General features: G+C 37.7%; 1 pseudogene; it reads left to right on the plus strand.

Moving 5' to 3' along the window:
- Positions 1-3,107: 3,107 nt before the first annotated feature.
- LOC117028847 (transmembrane protein 126A-like) lies at positions 3,108-9,256 on the plus strand (annotated as a pseudogene).
- The last annotated feature ends 3,663 nt before the right edge of the window (positions 9,257-12,919 follow it).

Below are 12,919 nucleotides of genomic sequence, written 5' to 3' on the forward strand. Positions count from 1 at the left end.
CCCCCTAGTTTTATTGAGAAATTACTGACATGCATTACTGAATAAGTTCAGCATGATGGTTTAATTTACATATGTTGCAGCCCGATTATTGTTAACAGGAACAGGGATAGAAATTGCAATGAAATTGCAACAATGATTATCTGTTGCAGTTATTAACTAAGCCATCTAGGAGAGAAATTCTAATGCTATAGAAAACCTGGTAATAGAGATGCTCCAAGATTTAGCTGCACGTATTATCACTTAAAAATAAATCTCATGTGAGCTTGGCCAAGTTGCTCAAGAGGAATCCTTTTCCTCAGTTTCCTCACCTGTGATAGATAGGTAGACTTGTGGGGTTGTGGTGAAAATAGATGAAATAAGAATGAAAAGCTGTTGGCACAGTGCTGGACACATTATTTCAGTTTAGCAAATATCTATAGTCATAACAGTTTGGTGCTTGTGTGATGTGTCAACAATTGGCCAGGCTGAGATACATTTCCCCAAATTCCCTTTTCTGCGCAATTCCATTTGAAGTGGGTCACAAAAGAGAGTTTAGTGGGGTATTTGGAGGACAAGGTGAAACAACAATCATTTTGTTGGTTATAGACATTGTTTTGCTGGCTCACTTCGTTGGTGTGAGGCAGCAGATGGGCTACGACTGCGCACCTTCTCTTGGAGGCTTCTTCAGCTTATGTGATTCCTGGACCATTTGTATTTATTTAGTTCCTCGACTAAGGAGCCCTACTTCTGGAGGGTAGCCATATAATTAAGGTCAGAGGAAATGAGAACTGAAATAAGTCAGTCCATTCTTGTGGGCTTCAACTCATATTTGTGGGTTCCAGTCGGTCCTTGCTCTCCTTGACCCTACATCCATCTTCTTTTCCTAGTGGTCTGCTCTTAGGCCTTCAAACTTTAGGGTCAGATAGGTAGAAAACAGACTTACAGTGACTGCTGAGCCAGATCCCACAGTTGCATGAAATCAAACTTTTATGACAAAATCTCAATCTCTCTGTCTTCTCTCTGTCTCTGTCTCTCTCTCTACACACACACACACACACACACACACACACACACACACACAATTTTTCCTTCTCTGATTGAACGCTGCCTGATACAAATAATAGTTGACAGTAATTCAACTAGCAATATTCTAATTAAATTTCTCACTAATGGCTTATGACCATGATTAATTGCTTAATTAGGAAAGATGAGGACATAGGTGGGTGGTGGTTCCTTGAGACTAAGATTGACCAGACTGTGTGGATGACTTTCCAGCCTTCTCACTTAAAAGATTATGTTCTTTCCTCAACAGTTTTTGGGTGTGCTGCCTCCCACCCACTCACCCCTATCCTATGTTCATTATTTTTTTCTTTTTCCACTGTTGCCCTCCACTCCCAGCTTTCTTCTTTTATGATTTTTTTTTTTCTTGCCAGCACTCCAGACTGGAAATATTTTAGGAGGAGCAGCTTGCTACATGATATTTCACTAAAAATAATACAAGTCAAATTATTGGCAAACGAGTTAGTCTTGGAGGAAGACCAATTGCGCAGAGCCTGGAAAGTGGCATGGCAGCTCTGTCCTGGTTTTTCAAGATAAATCTTAGATAAATCTCTAAGACTTTGCAGCTGGTGGTGAAGGCGCCCAGACTAATGGAGATGACCATAATCTGACTCCCCTATGAGCTCTGCTGACTTCAAAGTGTGAGGCCTTGCTGGACAAACACATTGGGACAAATGGGTCTTACAGATTTGTAGAAGTGATCTGTCTCCTTTCCCATTCACTCTCCTCTGCTGACCTTTAACAGTCTGATGACTTCCTTAGGGCTCTATTCTCTTATTCTATAGGCTCACTTATAACCATCCTTTTCTCATGCTCAGTCTGGAAGCCTTGGGGTTTGGAGTGTGAGCTCAGAAGTCAGAGGTCAGGGTTTGAATCCTGGCTTTTCATGTCCTAGCTGGGTGATTTTAATAATTTTGGGCCCCAGTTTCTCATAGGTAAAATAGGATTAACATCTGTACTTGCATCAGAGCATTGTTAGGTAGATTAAACAATTAGGTGTTTATAAAGTGTTTAGGTAGTGACTGGTAAATAGTAAGCACTTGCAAGTGTTTATTAAATAAATTTGCAAATATATCTTGTTTAGACTTTTCGGCCCTATTCCAGGCCCAAATAATGAACTGTCAATTCCTTACTTCCACTATGGATATGACATAAATAACATTTCCAGAAGTGAAATCAACTTCTTCTAAAACATCCTCTGCCTTTGGAGGCCCCAATGTCAGTGGTCACTCTCCCTGCCTCCATTCAATCTAGAAACATGGGAGTCACGTTCACTCACTTTCCCCATTATATTATTGATTCTGCCTCCTAAATATCTTTCAGATCTTTCTATTTCCATCAACTTTGATGCCCACTGGATCATCATGATAAACACAAATGGTCTCCCTATTTCTGTGTATATACTTCTCCAATTAATTCCCCAAAGTGGAAAAGGTGATCTTTCAAAAAAAACAAAACAAAAAAACAAAACAACAAAAAAACACACACAGACACACACACACACAAAAACCAAAATTGACAGGCTCTCAAAAAATATCTCCCTCATGTATTTCCATTGTTATTGGTTTATAGATCTTCAGATCCTTATGCCTTCAAAGATTCTTATGAGTTCTGCTCTGCTTATCTTTCCAGTTTTGGCCCACACTCTCACACTGTCTTCTTCCTATTGGTCTTCTTGTAGCTCATTGACCATCTCATGTTTCTTTCCATCTCAGAACCTTCACAGATGTAATACCCTCTGCTTAAAATATCACTCCTTTCACTTCTTGCCATTAGTCCTTTACCCTCACCACCTACACCTATCTAACTCTTCCTTCAAGATGCACCCCAGATAGTACTCCTTTCGTCTCAAACCATTTTGGTACTTTAGTTGGACACTCATACCTTTGCTTATCTTTTGTATCACTTACTACACTTATAATTTAGCATTTTTAAAATTTAATTTCTCTCTTCCCACTAGGCAAATACTTTATCTTGTTCAGTGTTATATTTCTGGCACATTAGAGTGAGTCCAATAAATAGTTGTTTAATGAGTGAACAAATATGTATATGGCTTTACTTATATCATCATGCCTTCGAGCATATCAATGGGCACAGGTAAGGAATAAATTAAACAACTGCCCCACTCTGACCCAAAATCCATTTTTAAAAAATCCTGGGTTCTGGAATATAATGTCCATATATATATTTTTTAAAGGTTTTATTTCAGGAGCAGATCCAAGATGGTGGAGTAGATAAATGCTGTGCTTGCCACTTCCTGTGACCACATTAAAATTACAATTAAATTATAGAACAATCAATCTGGACAACCATCTGAAGTCTAGCTGAACAAAAGTTTTATAATTAAGGATATAAAGAAGAAACCACATCAAGACTGGTAGGAGGAGTATAGACGTAGAATGGGTTGGCCCCACACTTGCATGTGGCAGTTGAGAATCAGAAGAGATACCTCAGCCACAGAGGTTTCCCCTTGGAGGAGTGAGGGACCCCAGCACAACACCATGCTCCGAAGCCTGGACTACCAGTGCCAGAAAAAGGAGCCCCCCCCAACATCTGGCTGTGAAAAACAGTGGGGAGTATGACTGAGCAGGTAGGATGGAATGGTGTGGGAAACCCAGACAACTTCTTAAAGGACCCATGCATAGACTCACTTGCTCATTGGCACTCACCCTGGGCTCTGGCAGAGGGACACTGACTAAGGAGATGTCAGAGTCATATAGGAAGAGACTGAGTTGTATGGCTCCAGGGTGAGGACTGGAAGGACAGTTGCCATCTTCCCTGTGTTGAGCCCTCCCTCACATGGCCAAGTATGAATCTGCATTGGCCTAGTGAACTCCACTTGCTCCACCCTGGTGTCTCCCTGGGACTCTGCCCCACCCAACTTGTATAATGCCAGTGGGCTTCAGGGAAGTAGCACTGGGCCTTGGTGTGCTCTCAGACTTTTCTTAGTAGTTCTAGGCTCAGCACTGGCACCAAATCAGAATCTATACATTAACCTGGTGAACATCACTCATCCTATCCTGGTGATTCCCTGAGACCTCACCTTACCCAACTCATATTCAACATGAAGCTCTATCAAGAGCTGAGACTGGAGCCAGCAGGACACCCAGTGTGTCCTGGGTCTTTTGTAGAGCTATCCCCAGGCTCGGTACTGGTGGCAACCATCTTCAATTCCCAGTGTGGCCTCTCCCATGCACCTCTAGGCCTAGGACAGGCAATGACCAACTGCAGATCAGTTTGCAGCTTCTTCCAGGTGGTCCTGGGCCAGTCACAGGCAGTGGGTGACCTACAGCTGCACCAGAGCCCCTCCCAAGAGGTTCCAGAACCAACATACCTGGACGTCAGCTTCAGACCACAGCAGAGTACTACCGAATTAGCCCCACAAGTGGCACACCCAAAGCACAGTCTCAACAGGCATCAGAGCCCACTGGGGCAATCCCACTCTGTGGGGTAAACCCATGTACATTATAAGCTGTGGAGGTGGCCAAATTCCACAGCCAGTCAGCCTGAGAATCAATCCCACCCACTGATGTGCCAAAAGCAATCAAAGCTCAACTATAACAGGAGGTCACACACAACCCACACAAGAGATACTCCTGGAGCAGCCAGCACAGGTGACCAGGGAAACTGTGCCACTGGGCCCCACAGGGCACCTAAGCCTTAAGGCTACTTGGAAAAGACTGGGAGATATAGCAGATCTACCTAATACATAGAAACAAATACAGAGAGGCAGCCAAAATGAGGAAACAAAGAAATGTGTCCCAAATGAAAAAACAGGAGAAAACTTCACAAAAAGAGCTAAATGAAATGGAGGCAAGCAATCTACCAGATACAGAGTTTAGAACAATGCTTATAAGCATGCTCAAGGACCTTCAATAAAGCGATAGCAAGCATTAAAAAGGACATAGGAATCATAATAAAGAACCAGTCAGCAGTGAAAAATACAATAATTGAAATGAAGAATGCACTAGAAGGAATCATCATAAGACTAGATGAAGCAGAGGACTGAATCAGCAATTTGGAAGACAAGGTAGCAGAAAATGCCCAATCGGAAAAGCAAAAAAGGAAAAGAATCCAAAAAAAAAAAAAAAAATGAGGATAGTTTAAGAGACCTCTGGGACAAAATCAAGAGTAACAACATTTGTATTATAGGAGCACCAGAAGGAGAAGAGAGAAAGCAATGGATTGAGAACGTATTTGAAGAAATAATGACTGAAAACTTCCCTAACCTGGCAAAGGAAATAGACATACAAGTCCAGGAACTTCAGAGTCCCAAACAAGATAAACCCAAATAGGCCCACACCAAAACACATAATAGTTAAAATGACAAAGATTATAGACAGAGAATCATAAAAGAAGAATGAGAAATGCAACTAGTTACTTACAAGGAAGCTCCCATAAGATTGTCGTCTGATTTTTCAACTTTGCAGAAAAGAAGGGATTGACATGAAATATTCCAAGTGATGAAAAGCTATGACCTACAACCAAGACTACTCTATCCCGCAAGGCTAACATTTAAAATTGAATGAAAGATAAAGAGCTTCCAAGACAAGAAAAAGCTAAAGGAGTTAATCATCACAAAACCAGTAATACAAAAATGTTAAAGGGACTTCATTAAGAAGAAGGTCAGGGGGAGAACATAAAGATAAATAACAAAATGGCAATAACTATGTATTTATCAAAAATCACTTTAAATATAAATTGATTAAATACTCTAATCAAAAGATATAGGGTAGCTGAATGGATAAGAAAACAAGAGCCATACATATACTGTCTACAAGAGTCTCACTGTCGTAAGAGATCAAAAGACAAACACAGACTGAAAGTAAAAGGATGGAAAAAGATACTCCATGCAAATGGAAACAAAAAAAGCTGGGGTAGTAAATACTTATATCAGACAATACACTAAAAGAAAGGCTGTAATAAAACACAAAGAGGGATATTACATAATGATAAAGGAATTGTTCCAATAAGAGGATATAACCCTGGTAAACATTTATGCAGCCAATGTAGGAGTACCTAAATATATAAAGCAAATATTGACAGACGTCAACAGTAATGCGCTCCTAGTGGGGACTGTAGCACCCCACTGACATCAATGGACAGATTTTCTAGACAGAAAATAAACAAGGAAACAGCAGCCTTAAAGGATACACTAGACTAGATAAATTTAATTGATATTTTTAGAGTATTTCACTCCAAAGCAGCAGAATATACATTCTTTTCAAGTACACATGGGACATTTTCTTAGCTAGACCACGTTAGGCCACAAAACAAGTCTCAATAAATTTAAGATTGAAATCATATCAAGCATCTTCTCTGACCACAGTGGTATGAAAGTAGAAATCAATTACATGAAAAAAAAACTGAAAAACACAAAAACACATGGAAGTTACTTAACATGCTACTAAATAATGAATGGGTCAACAATGAGATCAAAGAACAAATCAAAAGATACCTTGAGACAAATGAAAATGAAAACACAACAACCCCAAATCAATGGGACATAGTGAAAGCATTCCTAAAAGGAAAATTCATAGCAATACAGGTCTACCTCAAGAAATGAGAAAAATCTCAAATAAACAATCTAACTTTACACTTAATGGAATTATAAAAAGAATAGCACACAAAGCCCAAAGTGCGTAGAAGGAAGGAAGTAATAAAGATCAGAGCAGAAATATATAAAATACAGTCTTAAAAAAAAATACAACCGATCAATGAAATCAAGAGCTGGTTCTTTGAAAAAATAAACTTAGTTGATAAACCTTCAACCGGACTCATCAAGAAAAAAAGAGAGGACCCAAATAAAATCAGAAATGAAAGAGAAGTGACAACTGACACCACAGAAACACAAAGGATTATGAGAAAATATTATGAACTATTATATACCAACAAATTGGACAATCTAGAAGAAATGGATAAATTCCTAGAAACACACAATCTCCCAAGACTGAATCAAGAAGAAACAGAAAATCTGAACTGATTACTATTAACAAAATCAAATCAATAATCAAAAAATTCCCAACAGACAAATGTCCAGGACCAGATGGCTTCACAGGTGAATTTTTGCAAACCTTCAAAGAAGAATTAACGCCTATCCTCAAACTATTCCAAAAAATTCAAGAGGAGGGAAAGCTCCCGAGCTCGTTCTATGAGACCACAATTACCCTGATTCCAAAACCAGACAAAGACATTACAAGAAAAAATAAATATATATATATGTATATAGGTTAATATCCCTGATGAACATAGATGCAGAAATCATCAACATAATGTTAGCAAACTGAATTCAGTAGTACATTAAAAAGATCATACACCATGATCAAATGGGATTTATTGCTGGGATGCAAGCTTGATTCAATATCCGCAAATCAATTAACGTGACACACCACATAAACAAAATAGATAAAAATCTTATGATCATATTAATAGATGTAGAAGAAGCATTTGACACGACACGAAGAACAATCAAATCTCATTGTGACTTTTTATTTCAACTTTGTCCCTCAGTGCCCATAATGAGCCACAAATCATTGAAATAGGTAATTTTTTTTATCATTCCTCAGTGTCCAAATCACCAGGAAAGCGCAATAATACCCCAGAAAAAAAAGAAAAGGGAATGAAAGCCTACTGAAAAGACACATTTACATCTTAAGGATTTCTAGCTTTTTGATGAAATAAGCTACAATGAATGAATCAGAATCTTCATCAGACACTTATTTCAGGAGAGCAAGATGAAAAGGAAACAAAAATGCCCTTCCTTATTGAATAGTTAATTATCAACTATGAGACTATGTATAATAGCAATATGTAATATTTTATATTATTTAATATATGACATATAACCATATAATTTAATAATATATTTATTTTATATGTGTATAATGAGAAAAAATTTAAAAATAAAACACAAAATATTTGTATATAAATGTTTAGCTCTAATACACAATCATTTGTTTTGCTTGTTCTTGGTCCCAAGCAAAATTTCCTCAAATTTTACAGCATGTTTTTCTTTCTTTCTGTTGATTTACTTATGCGGATTATGGCTGTTTTTTTCTCTCTGTTGGATATGGAAATGCACAGAAAACATTTTCTTTATAGTCTGGTTGCTTCTTTCTGCTTAATCCCTAAAGTTTTTCAGGGATTTAACATTGCATGTAAAACCATTTTCATCATGCTTGTTGAGTTGAACAGGATTATTGATGTCAGTGGACTATCTAGACCTTGGAGAATATACAGATTGCTTCAGAGGGTCTTTTAGCTCTGAAGGGAGTTGTGGGAATTTGGGCTGTTTTATCTCTTCTCCACCTTACCAATTTAGGCTTTTCCCCCCAAAATCTTTTGAATTAATTATATTTTTCAGAAGTACCTTCTCTTGGTGATAGATTCCACAAAGATATTGCCTTCTACATGAAGTAGCACTGCAATTCTCACTACTACTAAAATAACTTTCAAAATTTCAAAAATGGTATTTCTACCATAATAATGAAGAATTTGATGTTGTCAGCTAAGTCATGTGTCAGCCAAATATGGCTGCGCCCGGGTGAGTTGTGCAAAGCTTGCAGTGAACCTTAGTAGCTGAGGAAGAGGAGAGGCAGTACGGACTGCTGGGAGGGCAACATAAGGCGCAATTGGAAAATCATGAACCAGATTATGCTGTCAAGGAAAACCAAATTTTTGATATTATAACAAGAAAAATTAACCAACTTCCAGAAGCAGAAAGGGATCTACTTGAACATGGACGACCATATATTGGACTTAATGCTGCTCTAATGGCAAACAGTCTTGTTTCGTGCATCTTAAATGTGACACAGACTCGTATAGCTGCAGGCTTACCAATGGCATAAGTAATCCCATTTTTTACAGCAAATGCATCTTACAGAGGTTTTGTAAGTTTACCATTGAATACAGGTGATTTGAATCGTGAAACCTGTACTGTAACACAGGGTGGATTGGTCGGTCTTGTTATTGGTGGTCTGTACCCTGTTTTCTTGGCTATCCCTACAGGAATGGTAGTCTAGCAGCCAGGTATGCTTCAGCCCTGCTACCAGAGAAAGAAAATATCTTAATCTACTGGATCAGAATTTCTAAACCTCTCTTTAGAAAGATATTATTTCTCATTTTGCTCCAGACTGGGTTGGTAGCATACCCTGGTTCTAGACAATATAAACTACTTATCAAGGTTCTCCAGTTGCCTGAACCTGGCCTAGAAATTTAGTGATTGTTAAGCAAATATGTACACAAAAATAAAACTGTAAAAAAAATTTTTGATGTTCATTCATATCAAATGTTTATAGCTTTAAAGATTTCCTTTAGTGGTTTCTCAGCTTCCATCTTTCCCAACTACAGAGTCCCCATCTTGTTGTTCTACCATCCCATGGCCTATCAGCCTTCCCTAGAGGAGTACACATTTGTTAGTTTTTGGCCAATCAGAATCCAGCCCACCCTAATTGTTGACTGGGGATCTATCAGTTGTTACTCTCACTATATATGCTCCTGGTGGCACTGCTTTCAACCCTGGCCTAGAGATGGTGTCTAAGCCAAGCTTAGCTACACAAAGCCTCAGATTCTCCTGTGCATAGTGATGGGTCTGGAGATAGAGATGTGACCAAATCAATGCCATTGAGATTCCACTGAAATATTTCCTAGAACTTTTGGAAAAGACTGGCATGCTTTTTTTGTTTGTATTTAAACACGAATAAGATGCATGTTCTGAAACTGTTGCAGCCATCTTTGTATCACAAAGGAGAAAGCTTTCCGAGAATGGAACACTTGTAATTCAACTACATACTGTTGAATTTCTCAAATATTTTCTACTCAGCTAAAATTCTTAAAAATAAACTTTAGTTATTAATCTTATAAATAAGTGAATGATCCTCAAAATGGAAGGGAGAACACATTATAAGCAAAGAGGGATATTTTTCAAATTCTCATGCTTACTTCCACCACTTCTCCAGGAAGTATCAAGGTCTTAGGAAAAAGAATCATCTATATTCTGTGAAAGCCCCAACTGATGCCCAATATATATACCCTCCCTTCATTTATAATTATTATACTAAATTATTATTTCTTTCACTTCAAGATTTTAGATTCATTTGATTCTCAAATGTAACCATCAAATACAATGTTAATGAACAAGAATTATCGTTCATATTACCATGCTACCTGAAATAGTCAGGGGTAGTATGTTGGAAAGTGTTTCATTGAGTATTTGTCTTGATATCTAATTTATTTACCATTTTTCCCTGAAAAAAGTACAGACAAAATTAATTATCTATTACAATTAATGATCATGGCAACAATACTAATAGACATTTATTGAATATACACCAAGCAACATATATTGTGCTAGATTCTTTAAATGGATTATCTCACTCAATCCTCTCAAAAGAGGCTTTGAGATAGATGTCCTAAGTATCCAGGTTTTGTAAATGGAAAAGCTGAGGCTTACGGAGATTAAAAAACTTGCCCCAAATTTCATAGCTGTAAAGTAGATTAGCTGGGATTTGAACTCAGGCCTGCCTGATAGATGAACCTGATCTCTTTACTACTGTTGTTCCTATAATCACTTATAACATTATTTTGGCACCTACTACCTTCTATGTCCCAGACATATGTTGAATGACTTCTATTCATTATCTTACTCTGCATTGCAACCCCATAATGCAGCCATTAGCATTCTTACTGAGTTACAAGGCAGAAGACATCGATGTATTTGGATTATTTTATGCCTTAAATAAAAGCATACATTTATGAAATGTATCCTTCATACATTTATGAAATGTTTCCATTGCTGCACGTATATTAATGAATGTCAGCCATCAAAGAAAATGGCAACTCCTGAGTAAATGCAGCAGAATGGTCCATCTACTGAAGACAAAAGCTTATGGGAATGAATCTATTCGACAGAGACAAATCGATTTTTTTAATAAATCTTCTTACTGAGAATTTTTAATTAGAGCCAGGAAAGAGACAGTGGTTTATGATCCAGAACTAATGGCCTTTGAAATATGTTTTCAATAGCTTTTTAAAAAAATAATAAAGTGACATTCTTTGCTTTAAAAGGGCAATATTCTTAAGAAAATAGTAGGATCACTTTAAAAATTATACTATTAATATTATTAGGTTTCAACTTTTATATTCTCTGGTTTTCTATTTAAAAGCATTCCTGTATAGCCTTGTAGTTTTTATGGAGGTGACAAAATTATTTCAATTCTGCTTCACCGAGATTTCTGGCTAGTATTGGGTGCCAGACATGACCCTGGTCCCTGAGAATTAGCAAGGACTAAGACTCAGTGCCTGATCTAGCAGATTTTACTCCATTTTTAAACACTTCCTATTAGAGACAAAGATGCCTCTGTCTCCAATCACCTTGTAAGTCGATTAGCTGTGTAACAACTGTTTGAAACTTAAAAGTCTTTGGAGAGAGTATAACCTTCATTCCATAGAAGGAGATAATACATTTTCTTTTCCTCTGGCTTTGATATATATCTTCTATAGTTAGAATTCCAATTAGTGTTTCAGGTTTTCCTTTGCCAGAGTGAAAACAAGACCCTGTCTTCAGGCAGGTTAAGACCCAGTGATATACTAACTGTTTAAAAGAATTCTTCAAAAACCTCTGATGAACAAGGCAAAGTGGGGGTTGGGTTTTACAACAGGCACACAAGGGAATTGGCAAAGATCTTCATGTTTATGAAGGGTTATTGTACAAACAGGGATTTGGCAGTAGTGATATTTTTCAACTGATATCCAAACAAAAGTAAGTAAAACATTTTTTAAAAAGTGAGTAAAGGCCAGAATTACAAAATTTGTAGAATTAAAAGATTAGGAATTTGTAAGATGCTGATCAATCTTAAGCGAAATTGAGGCCTACCTTTTAAAAAAATATTTAATTATGTGCATATCGCTTTACAGTACGTATTTTATAGAAGAGGAAACAGAAGCTCAAAGCTATTAAGTTGTCCAAGGTCACATAAACTATAAGCAGTGGAACAGGAATTCAAATCCAGCTCTGACTCCAAAGCTTGCACTCTCTCCATGATGTCATCCCACAGCCTTTTATGGGGTGATTTAGTTGCCAACTGGAGATAAAATAAATGGCCTTTTGAAATTCTTTCCATTGCTTTGATTCTAGTCTCCCTTACTTGATCTCAATATCGGCCATACCACTGTTGAACAACTTCTATATACAGAGAGGATAGGATAGAAAACAATGCAACTTGATGAGTTTAATGGACTTTTTCAAATTTAAGTTCTTTTCACTCTAACTGGCTCATAACATCTCAGTGAAAAGGGACCTTAGAATTCATCTAGTACAAGCCAAGTCCAATGTTTAACTCAGTCTCCCCTTCTCTCTTCCTTTCAGCAAATATTTATTTAGCACCACTTTGTGTTAGGTAATGGAGCTAGAGCAGTGAACAAGTCAGAAGCCCCTGCGATCATGAAGCTTTTTCCTTGCTACTGCTCTCTTCTGCATTTTGTAGCTGTTCGTTCCAGCAGAGTAGGCTAGACACTGGCTAATAAAGGAAGGAGGAAAGGCCAAACCATTTCAAAGACTCTCTCCGTTACTTAACTCATTAAGGACCCCCTGGTGCAAAACTGACATCTAAGGCAGTTATTGGGTACATAAAAGTCGATCTTAGCGCTTTGCCCTTAGTCCGTGGTCTTATTAACTAGTTTAAATGCATTTCCCCCATGGGGCTTAAGGATTATTAAAGTCTTACTAATACTTTTGGGCTCTTCTGAGCAGACAAGGAGACAGATGGACTTAAAGAGCAATGGTTGGCAAGAACACGTTGTTAAGAGTTTGATCTTAAGGTGGTTCTGAGAGGGAGCTCAGTAATTTCAGTGGGTGTCTGAAAAGAGATTCGGACAGGGAAAA

Source organism: Rhinolophus ferrumequinum, chromosome 10, assembly GCF_004115265.2.
Source record: "Rhinolophus ferrumequinum isolate MPI-CBG mRhiFer1 chromosome 10, mRhiFer1_v1.p, whole genome shotgun sequence".
Lineage (NCBI taxonomy): Eukaryota > Metazoa > Chordata > Mammalia > Chiroptera > Rhinolophidae > Rhinolophus > Rhinolophus ferrumequinum.